The 12527-nt window shown below is 48.1% G+C and overlaps 1 pseudogene; it reads left to right on the forward strand.

Moving 5' to 3' along the window:
- Positions 1-6591: 6591 nt before the first annotated feature.
- On the forward strand, positions 6592-6711 carry LOC136650347 (5S ribosomal RNA; annotated as a pseudogene).
- Positions 6712-12527: the final 5816 nt, after the last annotated feature.

Below are 12527 nucleotides of genomic sequence, written 5' to 3' on the forward strand. Positions count from 1 at the left end.
CATCTGTTCACTTACAATGAGGGAACAGTGTAAGGGGCAAGCATCCACTGCCCAAGTGGGTCTCCTTGGATCTGCTCCAGCCATTTTGGTGGCACAGTTCCAAGGGGAATAAGGGAGAGGGAAGAGGAGAAGGAGATAGGATCCTAGTGCGTATTGATGCTGGCAAGATCTATGCCTTCCCTCCCCCATTCCACTCCCAACTGCCCCACTCCTCACCCAGACAATCCCCCATTCTTCCCCTTCCCTGCCCTTTTCCTCTGCACTTTCTGCCCTAGCTGCCAACTTATCAGTGCTGGCAATGGGTGGCTTCTCCATTGATGCATGTGCATGACCGCCAGCCATAACCTCTGAAGGCCTCATCATGCATGCAGTCATCGTGGCACTTCCACTGAATGCAGAACATGCATTCTACTGCCAGATCTGTCAGGATTGGGCTGCTAGTGAGGCACCAAATTTTGCACAATTTTGAATCAATATACAGACAGTTTGGTCGTTTAACCTTTGACAAGGTTGTCTTTTAACCTCAACATCTTATCTGTACAATGGGGATAGCTGCCCTGCTCACAGAGTAGCTGTATGAACAAACAGAATGAAGGGCTGAAAGTGCTTTGCAAGTAAGGAATTCTTACGTCCTTAGAGAAATAGTGAATATTTTTCATAATGCTGCCTCGCTGTTAAGAATATTTTACTTGATAAATCATCCGTCTTTTAACCGATTAATTAAATCTTATATGCCTATTACCAGATGCCTTTTTGAAATATTGCAGGAAGCATGAAATAACTTATAATTTAATAAACACAAGCTATTATTGCTTGGGTATCTTTTAAGGTTTTTCTTCTTCATTTCTTACTACAGTAACAGACCCAAAGAAAGAACCCAAACCTACCCTATGCTTACTCAGAAATGAACCCACAGAGTTCAGTGGGACTTACTTAGTAGGTGTGCTTGGACTCGCAGCCTGACCACAAGTGTGCCCTGAGTTCCCAACCCTGCCAATTAAAATTGGTCTTCGGCATTTCATCAAATGAAGCTTTATTGAATTAACCAGTCACTTAAACTACTGAAAGCTCGCAGCCCTGATTCTCCACAGCCTATCAACCTCTCTTGGCACAAATAGGATAAATGGAAGCACGAGAAAAAAAAAAACACTGGTGTATTGCAAATGGTATTTAATTGTGGGAGGGACCTGCCCTCTTAGACTTTGTACAACAGTATGTGCAATGATGATGCTAGATAGGAAGGTGGACAGGTGCTGAATTGGGGATCACAAAGCCTCATTTGGGGGGGGGGTCATGGCAACCTTTCAGAGTCTGTACAGGAGAAGGCCTGGGTCCAATACAAACATGGTATTACCTTATCAACACTGAGTTCTTGATATAATCCTGCACAGCCTCTTCTCCAGCTCTGCTCCACTGGATCCTGAACTCTGTGTTAGGCCTTTTGGCCCAACATGGAGTCTCTGAAGTCTGCACCGGCAAAATAGCCAGCACAGACTTGAGAAGCCCCATTGTGAGGCTTGGGGCTTTCCCTGGGGAAGGCAATAAAATTCCCCTTCCCCTGAGGAGACTCTTGGTGGCTTCCTGCTGAATACAGTGGTAGCTGCTTTCACGCCACTGCTCCAGTGGGCACCGAAAAGCTCAGGACAGAGCTGTTGGCAGGCTTCCTTCACCTCACCATCAAATGCAGGCCCTCCACAGCAACTCCTGTGATGGTCAGGAAGCAAGTGGCTACATGTGCTTCTGGGTCACCATTTGCAATAGGCACAAAGCACATACCAGACTGGAATGCTAGTTCCGGCAAAAATAGCTCTGCTTTGAGTTGGGGCCTTTGTGTGGTATCAAAAAGATGATGAGATTTGCCACCGTTGGAGATTTTCTGGGAAGAAAGTGTACAGCAGATGGGGTGCCATCACTTTATTCAGTTGCCTCTGAGGATAATTGCAGAACCCAGGCAGGTCAGTCTGGGAATAGGTGCTCTAAAGCAGGGGTGTGCAAACATTTTAGCAGGAGGGCCTCATCTTCTCTCTGACACTGTGTCAAGGGCCGGGGGAAAAATGAATTAATTTACATTTAAAATTTGAATACATTTACATTAATGAATTTATTAGAGATGGAACTTATATGAATGAATGAAGGTCTTGCAATAGCTCATGGCCTATAAAAGGCCTTGCACAAAGCAGGGCCAGCCTTTCCTTCGCTGCCACTGCTCCATCACAGATGTTAAACAGCAAGTCGTGGAGGGAGCCCTCATCCCACAGCTCAGGTGAGAGGTCGAACAGTTGTCCTCATGCTGAGAGCAGTTGTGTCAGGCCAGCATGGGCTCCAGCAAGTCTCTGCAGAGCCAGAGGCTCGATGGAGACTAGGAGCTCCCCGAGAGCCAGATCGGGAGCCCCTGAGGGCCACAGGGCAGGGCCTCCAAGAGGAATTCTATCAGGGGATACAGTGTTTCTTTGGGGCCCCTTCCCAAAGAGGGTGGGGCTGAAACAGAGTGGTGGGGGCAATGGGGGTGGGCACCACTTCTGCAGCAGCTGTTGCCCCGTAGCTGTGTCCCTAAGCTCCCATCCACTCCATTGTAAGCAGATCCACAAGCCAAAGAGCTCCTGGAGCAGGCCAGCTTCCTCCCAGATGTGACACTGTTAAGGAATGTATACATTCCTGGGCCTGGTGCATGTGGTTTCTGGCAGTAGTTGCTGCCATGTGCCATGTGCATCCCATGTGGGCGGTAAGTCTGAGACTGGAAAATGTAAGATCCCAGGAAATTTCTGGGCCCCCTCCTTTGGGTACTGGGCCCCCTTTCTGACCCTGGGCCAGGGTACAAATTGCCCCCTTTACCCCCCCCCCTAGGCCCTGCTGCAGGGTTTGGGCACCCCTGCTCTAAAGGTTAACAGGATGAGAAAGAGGTCGGTATATGGTGTTCCAGTTCTGCAAAAACGTAGCAGTAGCCTTTTAGACCGACTGCAATGGTATCCAAACATTCTATGAAGAAAACACCACTGGCAAACAGATGTTGATCCATCTGAGTTGGTGGCAGCCATCGTTCAATCTCAAAAGTAGAAATGAAAGCTCTGAGATTTCCATCCAGCTTCTCAAATACAAAGGCTTGGGCGAGGAATGACTGGAGGTAACACAGCGCACATGCTAAAACTCAGGCGGGGGGGAAAAGAGGCTTCTGTGTAGCCTCTTTTGCTCGGCTACACAAAAGAAACAGCTTTGGAAGTTCCAGGCCTTTAGAAAAAAAAACAAAACTATTTTAAATATGTTGCAGAAATCTATTTTGCTCCCTCTTCTGCTCTGCCTTTTTCTTCACAGCATCTTGCGGTGTGAGACTTATTTTGACAATACCAGGAACACTTGTCACGCTAATAGTCACTGGAGAGTGCGTTCACGCTGAGCAACAGCTGTAGTCCAGCTAGAGTCAACGATTCAGAGGTGTTCACAAGAGGATACCCACTCACACCCAGCTCACACAAACCAACTTCCTTTTCTTTTCTTTTTGAAAAAACATTTCCCGAGCAGAGCTCTATAGATTATCTATTGCAACAACAACAGCTGGACCAAAATCCATGGCAACAATCCATCCAAACGTTTGGGGCCCAAGGGTGACATTACGGAAGACCACATTTAGGCAACTTATTTGGAGAAATTAGGCAGCACATTTGGGGAAATCTCTGTCCATGTGTGTAAGTGTGTGTGTATTTGTTGTTCTTTTTTGTCTTCCATTTGATCAGACTGCACTTGCTCCCAGTGTGGAAGGGATTGTCACTCCCGAATCAGCCTTTTCAGCCACACTAGACGCTGTTCCAGAACCACCTTTCAGAGCTCGATACCATAGTCTTTCGAGACTGAAGGTTGCCAACAACAGTATGTTCAGTGCAGGACCTCTGAGAGGAATTTTATCAGGGGGTACAAAGTTTCTTTCAGACCCCTTTGCAAAGGGGAAGAAATGAAACAGAGCTGGGGAGGGTGGTGACAGGCGAGCAGAATAGGGGCAGGGTGGGGCGAAGCAGGGTGAGGGGAGGGTAGAGACAGCTGGAAGTCTTTGGAGCCCAGGTCTACCTGCCTTTGTGGTATCGGTAGTGTCCCCAGCATCCCCAGTCATGGTAGTGTCCCCAGCATCCTGTACAGGCAACAAGTCAGAGTAGATAGGAAAAGGTCAGAACCCAGGAAATTTCTGGGCCCCCTCCTTTGACTTCTGGGTCCCCCTTTTGACCCTGGGCCCAGATACATATTGCCCCCTTTATCCCCCTCTCCTAGGCCCTGGATCAATGGCTTTCAGTCTGCTCCCACTGCCAGCTCACCAGCATCAGCAGATGGTGGTCTCTCTGCTTGTCTCATGGACATTGTGCTAGCAGCCTCATCATGCTCATGAATGAAGTAAAGTGAGCAGCTCTAGGGCCTTGCTATCTAAGTGTTAGCTGAACCTCTGATCCTAATCAGATACTGTAAATATACACTCAATGGAACTATAAGTAAATAACTTCTTTTTTACAACTTTAACAAGTCTCTTGTTAAAGAGTTTTTGCCTTTGTCTTTTTTTCATTGATTTGCAGTCAGTCGGGTGAGGGAGGTTCCCTGGGGGAATACCCAAAGGGGGGGGTCCGCTGCTTAAGCTACTCTGCTTCACCCCAAAGAGGAAACTATTTTTAATTTCCTCCAACAGAGGGAAGGAGCATAGGATACCAGCATGTGTGGGTGCTGACACTAACCACCCTCTCCTGCCACCATTCCACCTCCCAGCCTTCCCCCTCCGCACCCTGAAAACAACTGTTCCTCCCCCTCCCCATCCTGTTCGGCCCACCATCTGCTCTTCCTGCCAATTCACCAGCATCAGTAGATGCTGGCCACTCTGCTGGCCTGCACTCATGGCCAACAGCCATTGCTCTAGAAGCCTTGTTATGATCATGAATGAAACATCACTTCCACCAACATCTCACTTCTACCAAGGAACTTCCATTCCCCCTATGGCTAGAGATTGAGCTTTGAGATTAAACTGGATTAGATTAAATTGAATTGAGATTAGGATTGGGTCATAAATCTGGGCCCTGTCAGTGCCTACTACACAGCTCCCACCTAACCACTGCTTACTGCTGTCAGGTTTCCTGGTCCTTACACATAACCTGCAGTCCTACCAGTTTGGGGAGCTTAGAGGAGGTTGAGGGGTCATTCCAACTCCCAATATTTCCCATTATTTTATTTTCTTTCTGCTCTGCCCTGACCCACTTCGGTTCCAAGCACATCTATGCGCAGTTATCCACGGTACTGCGATATAAGGAATGAGGCATGCCTTTCAAGTTTCCACAAATATTGCGGAAAGCAAAGAGAGGCGATTAAAACAGAGACAAGTGTAGCAACACAGGTTGACAGCTGGCAAAAAAATAAGATTGCCGCCCCCCAAGCAGTTATGTTGCTTGTGCTGCTGGGCTGCGCTGACCTGTCCCCGACCCTGTTCTGCCTTTACACCTCCATATCCAACCATGCTAAGGATAGCACACAACGTCTCACGGTGCCTGAACGAGAAAGAAAGCTGTTATGATTATCACTTGGTTAAAAAAAATTACACAAGGGCTGGCTTGACTTCTTTTTAAATTCCTCTTCCTCCTCTGTAAGCATCTCCCGTGGGGCAACCAAAGCCATACTTACTAGAACCTGTGTTAACATCCCCCCTCCCACTCCCCCCCAAGAAACATTTCAAATTCAGCAGAAACGATTGACTCTCCTGGTCTCGCAGTCAGCAAGTGGCTTTGTCAAGGAAGCGATTCCAAGCTTGAGCTCATGCTGTGCTTTCTCCTAGCTGTGTTAGAGGCTTGTTTTATTTTTTTTCCCCCACTCCTCTCATATTTCTTGTACAGAACATTACACTGCAGTGCATAAATAAGAATTAAAATGGGCTAACCTCATCATTTCCAAGATGAAACCCTGACTTCGGCAAACACAACTGTGCTCTGCTTTCCTTTGCACAGTTAAGATGTTGCAAAATTGTCTTAAGGCATGCTGGGCTGGGCTGCTATGAAATGTCAGATTATTTAACGTTGGTTGTTTTTTTTTTAGTAGTAGTTGCAGCTATTTAAAAAAGCAGCACAAAATAACTCCTGCAAACACAATGAACAGTAAACATCCAGTCACCACACCCTCACTGGTGCAAATTGTCTTCTCTCAGTTCTCCCTCACCAACATTATACAGAACTCCCAAGAACAAAGACATAAAAATGAGGGAAGGAAAAAGAAAAAGAAGCAGGAACAAAGAAAGAAGGGAAGGGAATTAGGAAACCATAGTTGGGAATCCATACCACAGGCCTACAAAAAAAGACAACCTTTTTACAGTGGCACTGCTAGGAGGTGCAGGGGGTGTGGGCCACACTGGGTGACACACATGGGGCGGGATACACACCACTACTGGCCAAAATTTTTAAAGCTTGTACTTTCAAATAAAGGTGTGCATCACTTAACGACTGACCACTTAACAATGGACCACATATATGACATCAAAGCACAACAAAGAGACTCTTAATGAGGCAGTCAGGTTTCCCATAGCCTGCAGCAGAGTGTCTACACAACAAAGAGGCCCTTAAGGCAAAGAAGAGGCAATCTGTCTCCAGTAGCAACTCTTACCCTGCATATGCCCAATCTCCTCTGATCTTGGAAGCTAAGCAGGGTCAGGCCTGGTTAGTACTCGAATGGGAGACCGCCTGGGAATACTGCGTGCTGTAGGCTTATACCATAGTCTTTCGAGACTGAAGATTGCCAACCTGGAACAGCCTGTGCAGCCAGCTAGTTTCTGGCAGAGAACATAAGAACAGCCCCACTGGATCAGGCCATAGGCCCATCTAGTCCAGCTTCCTGTATCTCACAGCAGCCCACCAAATGCCCCAGGGAGCACACCAGATAACAAGAGACCTCATCCTGGTGCCCTCCCCTACATCTGGCATTCTGACTTAACCCATTTCCAAAATCAGGAGGTTGCGCATACACATAATGGCTTGTACCCCATAACGGATTTTTCCTCCAGAAACTTGTCCAATCCCCTTTTAAAGGCATCTAGGCTAGACGCCAGCACCACATCCTGTGGCAAGGGGTTCCACAGACCGACCACATGCTGAGTAAAGAAATATTTTCTTTTGTCTGTCCTAACCCGCCCAACACTCAATTTTAGTGGATGTCCCCTGGTTCTGGTATTATGTGAGAGTGTAAAGAGCATCTCCCTATCCACTCTGTCCATCCCCTGCATAATTTTGTATGTCTCAATCATGTCCCCCCTCAAGCGTCTCTTTTCTAGGCTGAAGAGGCCCAAACGCCGTAGCCTTTCCTCATAAGGAAGGTGCCCCAGCCCCGTAATCATCTTAGTCGCTCTCTTTTGCACCTTTTCCATTTCCACTATGTCTTTTTTGAGATGCGGTGACCAGAACTGGACACAATACTCCAGGTGTGGCCTTACCATAGATTTGTACAACGGCATTATAATACTAGCCGTTTTGTTCTCAATACCCTTCCTAATGATCCCAAACATAGAATTGGCCTTCTTCACTGCCACCGCACATTGGGTCGACACTTTCATCGACCTGTCCACCACCACCCCAAGATCTCTCTCCTGATCTGTCACAGACAGCTCAGAACCCACCAGCCTATATCTAAAGTTTTGATTTTTTGCCCCAATGTGCATGACTTTACACTTACTGACATTGAAGCGCATCTGCCATTTTGCTGCCCATTCTGCCAGTCTGGAGAGATCCTTCTGGAGCTCCTCACAATCACTTCTGGTCTTTACCACTCGGAAAAGTTTGGTGTCGTCTGCAAACTTAGCCACTTCACTGCTCAACCCTGTCTCCAGGTCATTTATGAAGAGGTTGAAAAGCACTGGTCCCAGGACAGATCCTTGGGGCACACCGCTTTTCACCTCTCTCCATTGTGAAAATTGCCCATTGACACCCACTCTCTGCTTCCTGGCCTCCAACCAGTTCTCAATCCACGAGAGGACCTGTCCTCTAATTCCCTGACTGTGGAGTTTTTTCAGTAGCCTTTGGTGAGGGACCGTGTCAAACGCCTTCTGAAAGTCCAGATATATAATGTCCACGGGTTCTCCCGCATCCACATGCCTGTTGACCTTTTCAAAGAATTCTATAAGGTTCGTGAGGCAAGACTTACCCTTATAGAAGCCATGCTGACTCTCCCTCAGCAAGGCCTGTTTGTCTATGTGTTTTGAGATCCTATCTTTGATGAGGCATTCCACCATCTTACCCGGTATGGATGTTAGGCTGACCGGCCTATAGTTTCCCGGGTCCCCCCTCCTTCCCTTTTTAAAAATAGGCGTGACATTTGCTATCCTCCAATCTTCTGGCACCGTGGCCGTTTTGAGGGACAAGTTGCATACCTTAGTCAAGAGATCTGCAACTTCATTCTTCAATTCCTTAATAACCCTTGGGTGGATGCCATCATGGCCCGGTGACTTATTGATCTTTAATTTATCAATGAGGTCTGAAACATCTTCCCTTTTAACCTCTATCTGACTTAACTCCTCGGTTAGGAGGGGCCGTTCAGGCAGCGGTATCTGCCCGAGGTCTTCTGCCGTGAAGACAGATGCAAAGAACTCATTTAATTTCTCTGCCATCTCTAAGTCTCCTTTTATCTCCCCTTTCCCTCCCTCACCATTCAGAGGGCCAACCGCTTCTCTGGCGGGTTTCCTGCTTCTAACATATTTGAAGAAGCTTTTATTATTCCCCTTAATGTTGTTGGCCATGCGTTCCTCATAGTCTTGCTTGGCCTCCCATATCACCTTCTTACATTTCTTTTGCCACAGTTCACTCTCACAGCAGAGAGTGTCTGCTTGCACAATGGAGGCACTAGATTGGGCTGAACGTTTGCTTAACAACCTAATCGCATAACAACAGGGATCAGAGAACGTATCCCTGTCATTAAGTGACAGACACCTATAATACCGTGATGTGATATATCATTCAATGTGTGAGTTCCTGCAGAATGGAATGTAACAAGCTGCTTTGAAATATCTGTATTCTATCAAAGGTTAGAGCCAAAAAAACCAGTGGGGGTGGGGCAATGGTGCATCACCTGGGGCATTGCTGCACCCACTGCATGGGAAGAGATCCATCATGGGGGTGATGAACTGGCCTCCCACACCATAAAGCGATGCAAAATCTAGTGAGGCCACTGCCTTTTTCCAGTAGCCAGGGATGATGGAATGAATTTAGGATATTTTGGGGTTGCTGAATCCAAAAAATGGCATTGGTTTTTCCCCATGGGTTCCTCATGACACAGCTGCTTGAAAAAGCAGATAAGGTGAATTCAACACCCCAAATATACCCCCAAATAGGTCTAACTTTTATGACATCAAAATGTGCATAGGCCTGTAGTAATTTGTAGTCATAGACTCACAGGACACAAGAATTGTGAGGGACGTTCAAGGTTTTGTGCTCAGTGCAGGTAATGTCTTCAGCATCCTTGACAGGTGGCTGTCTAGCCTCTGCTTACAAGCCTCCAATGAAAGGGAGCCACTATTGCATGACAGCCCAATCCTGAGCTACCCAGCACCCAGAAGAAGAGTGGCAACAAAATGGCTGCCGCTGCATCTATGGCCTCCAGAGAGCCGCCTCCGGCTCCTCAGGGGAAGGGGAAATTTGTCCGCTTCCCCTGGGTAAGGGAGGAGGGCTACTGCAATGGGGCTACTCAACTTGCATCAGTTATTTAGCATTTGCAGAGTAAATCAGCTCTGTGTTGGACTGGAAGCTCTGAGAGGGGCTCACACTTTTAGTGAACATGGTGTGTGCGTGCGTGCGTGCGTGTGTGTGTGTGTGTGTGTGTGTGTGTGTGTGTGTGTGTGTGAGAGAGAGAGAGAGAGAGAGAGAGAGAGAGAGGTGATGACTTGCAAGCATGAAACATATCAAACACTCTAGCCATGTGATGCCCATGCTAGTGCTCAGTCCCCATGGCAAAGGAGTGGTGTGAATCCTCCCATGCCAAAGGGAACATCCTGGGATAGCTGAGTACTCTGTATGACTGTCTGATGGTGAGGAGGCCCAGGTCATTTGATTTCCCCTCCTCTCAAAAAACAGTGTTGAGGTGTGTGTGTGCATGCACCAGGGGGCTGAGCTCATGTTCACCTGGAATATCAGGTTCATACAGGACATGACTTGTGGGAGAGAACATGGCTGCTCCCACTTCCCACAAATGGAACAGTGGCCTATTGAATGTTTGAACTAGTGGCAAACTTTGCTGTTTCCTTATAGCTACAATTTTTTTTTTTTCCCCAGGAAGGAAGTCCACACATTCAGGCTGGTTGCAAGTAATAGAATGATGAGGAGGCAACAACAGAAGAAGGTCTGCAATGAGGCATTTCTTGCTGCAGAGTGTCCATGCTCAAGCTCATTGTCCCATATTGTTTGTAGCATATTGTCAAGACTGAGTGCATGTGGACTGGTTGGGAGTGTTGAGCAACCAAATGAGGAGACATCACTTGATTAATATACACAGCTGAGCAAATCAACCCTCTGGCTATGACTGAATTCATCAATCAATTCTATTATGGTTCCCAATGTTGCCCCTTTGTGTATCCCAATACATCCCAGAAAAGTTCATCCCTCCCCTCCAGTGCCCAACATTTCCATACTTGGAGGCAGTACCAGTTGGCATCCTTCAGTCTCAGAAGACTATGGTATCACACTCTGAATAGTGTTCTGGAATGGTCCTCTCCAGTGCGCGAAGCCTGGGTAAGGTAGATATGAAGGATAGACTGTTACCCATGCAGCAAATCCCCCCTCTCCACGTCGCTGAAATGGTCCAATGGAAAGGCAGAAGCCAATACGGTTGGTTCCAGCGGCGTCGCAGGAGTTGCCAGAACGTGACTGTGTTCAGCCATGAACTGCCTCAGGGACTCCGGCTCCGGATTTTGCCTCAAGGTTGATTCCTGAAGCCTTTTCCATAACTGGATGTAGCCACAAGACAGTGGAGGTTTGGGATCAGAGTTTTCCTTCTCTCAGATGAGCTGCCTTCCCAGTCCCATCTACCTGGTGGCTGTTTAGTCGCCTCTTACGACATGTACAGCCAAACCGAGGGCCTATTCTTATCCCCAGCCCCCAGGGGACTTGGAGGCAAAGCTCTGCAGTATCCCCACACATGCAAGTCATGGTGCTGCTGTGTACATGTCACACTTATCCTTCCTCCAGTGATCAACGCATTATTACATTCATGTCTCCATTGGAAAGTGTCCACTTCCAGACTTGCCCCATCATCTCAGAGATTCCAGCTATCCCATCACAAGCCTGGTGGGGGAGCAGGCACCAACCCTGTGCCTTGATGGCCCTGGGGACAGTGGGAGGACCATACGTACAGCCATGCGTTGGCCATATGGCACACGGTTGGTTGCTCCTTGCAGGATGAAGGCCTCCCACTGTGGTGATGCTGGCCCTTGAACCCCAAGGCTGGACCAGGTGTAGCTGATAGTGGGGATGGGAGCCCAGGAAGGGCCCAGGGCTACATTGGGGGGGGGGGGAGAACTGTATTGGAATTGAAGAAGATATTGTGAGGAGATAGGATGTTGTGTCTGCAATTACCCTTTGTTCTGGTGAATCTAGGGAATACAGGGTTAACTCTGGGCTTTCAGCAGAGGGTGAGCTGCACAGCTGCAGCCACTAGAGGCCGCCAGGTCATTACAGGGATATAAGCAGCACCTGGAGTAGTGAGAGTTTGAGGGTTGTAGTTGGAGAGAGATGGGAGGAGATTTTCTAGCACACTGACTGATGGACTGGAGGCTGGACAACAAACTGGCACACTGACTGATGGGTTAGCTAACAGACTAACCAAACAGAGACTGCTGAGTGGTGGAGAGCTGAGGTGGTGATGCTGTACCAGAAAGAACTACTGCTTGGAGAACTGGAAGGAGTGACCCTGCAGACTTACAGGCAAGCCACCCACTAGTCACCTTCCTGCTGGTGCTGGGGATCAGTGGTAGGTGTATATGCTACTAGAGCTAGCTGTGCTTGGGCCAGGGAGGGGATAATTAGCTTGAAGTGGGCATGAGTTCTCCAGGCCAAAGTCAGAACAGGAATTTGGCAAAACCCGGTGTTTGATGACAGGTCTGAGGACAGGTTACCTGAGAGCTGCTCCCTGGGATTGGGGTGTGCCAGGAGGAGGTTAAAGTAACCCCCTCCCCCTTGCTGAACTCTAAGACCTTGTTGGGGGGTCCTGGTTGTTGGGTGAGCAATGCCCCCCCCTTTGTTTCTAACCCTCTTTCCCTGGGGCCAAGAAGGACTTGGACACCAAGGGGAGTGCACCCCTCTTGTGGCAACCCTGCTGGAGCAGACAGAGGACAGCAAAACTTTAAGATGTGTTTGAGATGGTGGCAGGTGGCATGCAGGAAGCCTGGGTGATTTGATCTTGGTGGCTGTTTCACACAGCTGGGTCATCACCTAACACCACAGCTGTGAATTGGCACATGTGAACTCATGTTTGGTTTTTGGCATGGGAGCTTCCATGCTCCAGATCTGACTCAAGCCCAGAGGTTCAACCCAGAGAGAAATCCC

The sequence above is a fragment of the Tiliqua scincoides genome, chromosome 4 (genome assembly GCF_035046505.1).
Source record: "Tiliqua scincoides isolate rTilSci1 chromosome 4, rTilSci1.hap2, whole genome shotgun sequence".
NCBI lineage: Eukaryota > Metazoa > Chordata > Lepidosauria > Squamata > Scincidae > Tiliqua > Tiliqua scincoides.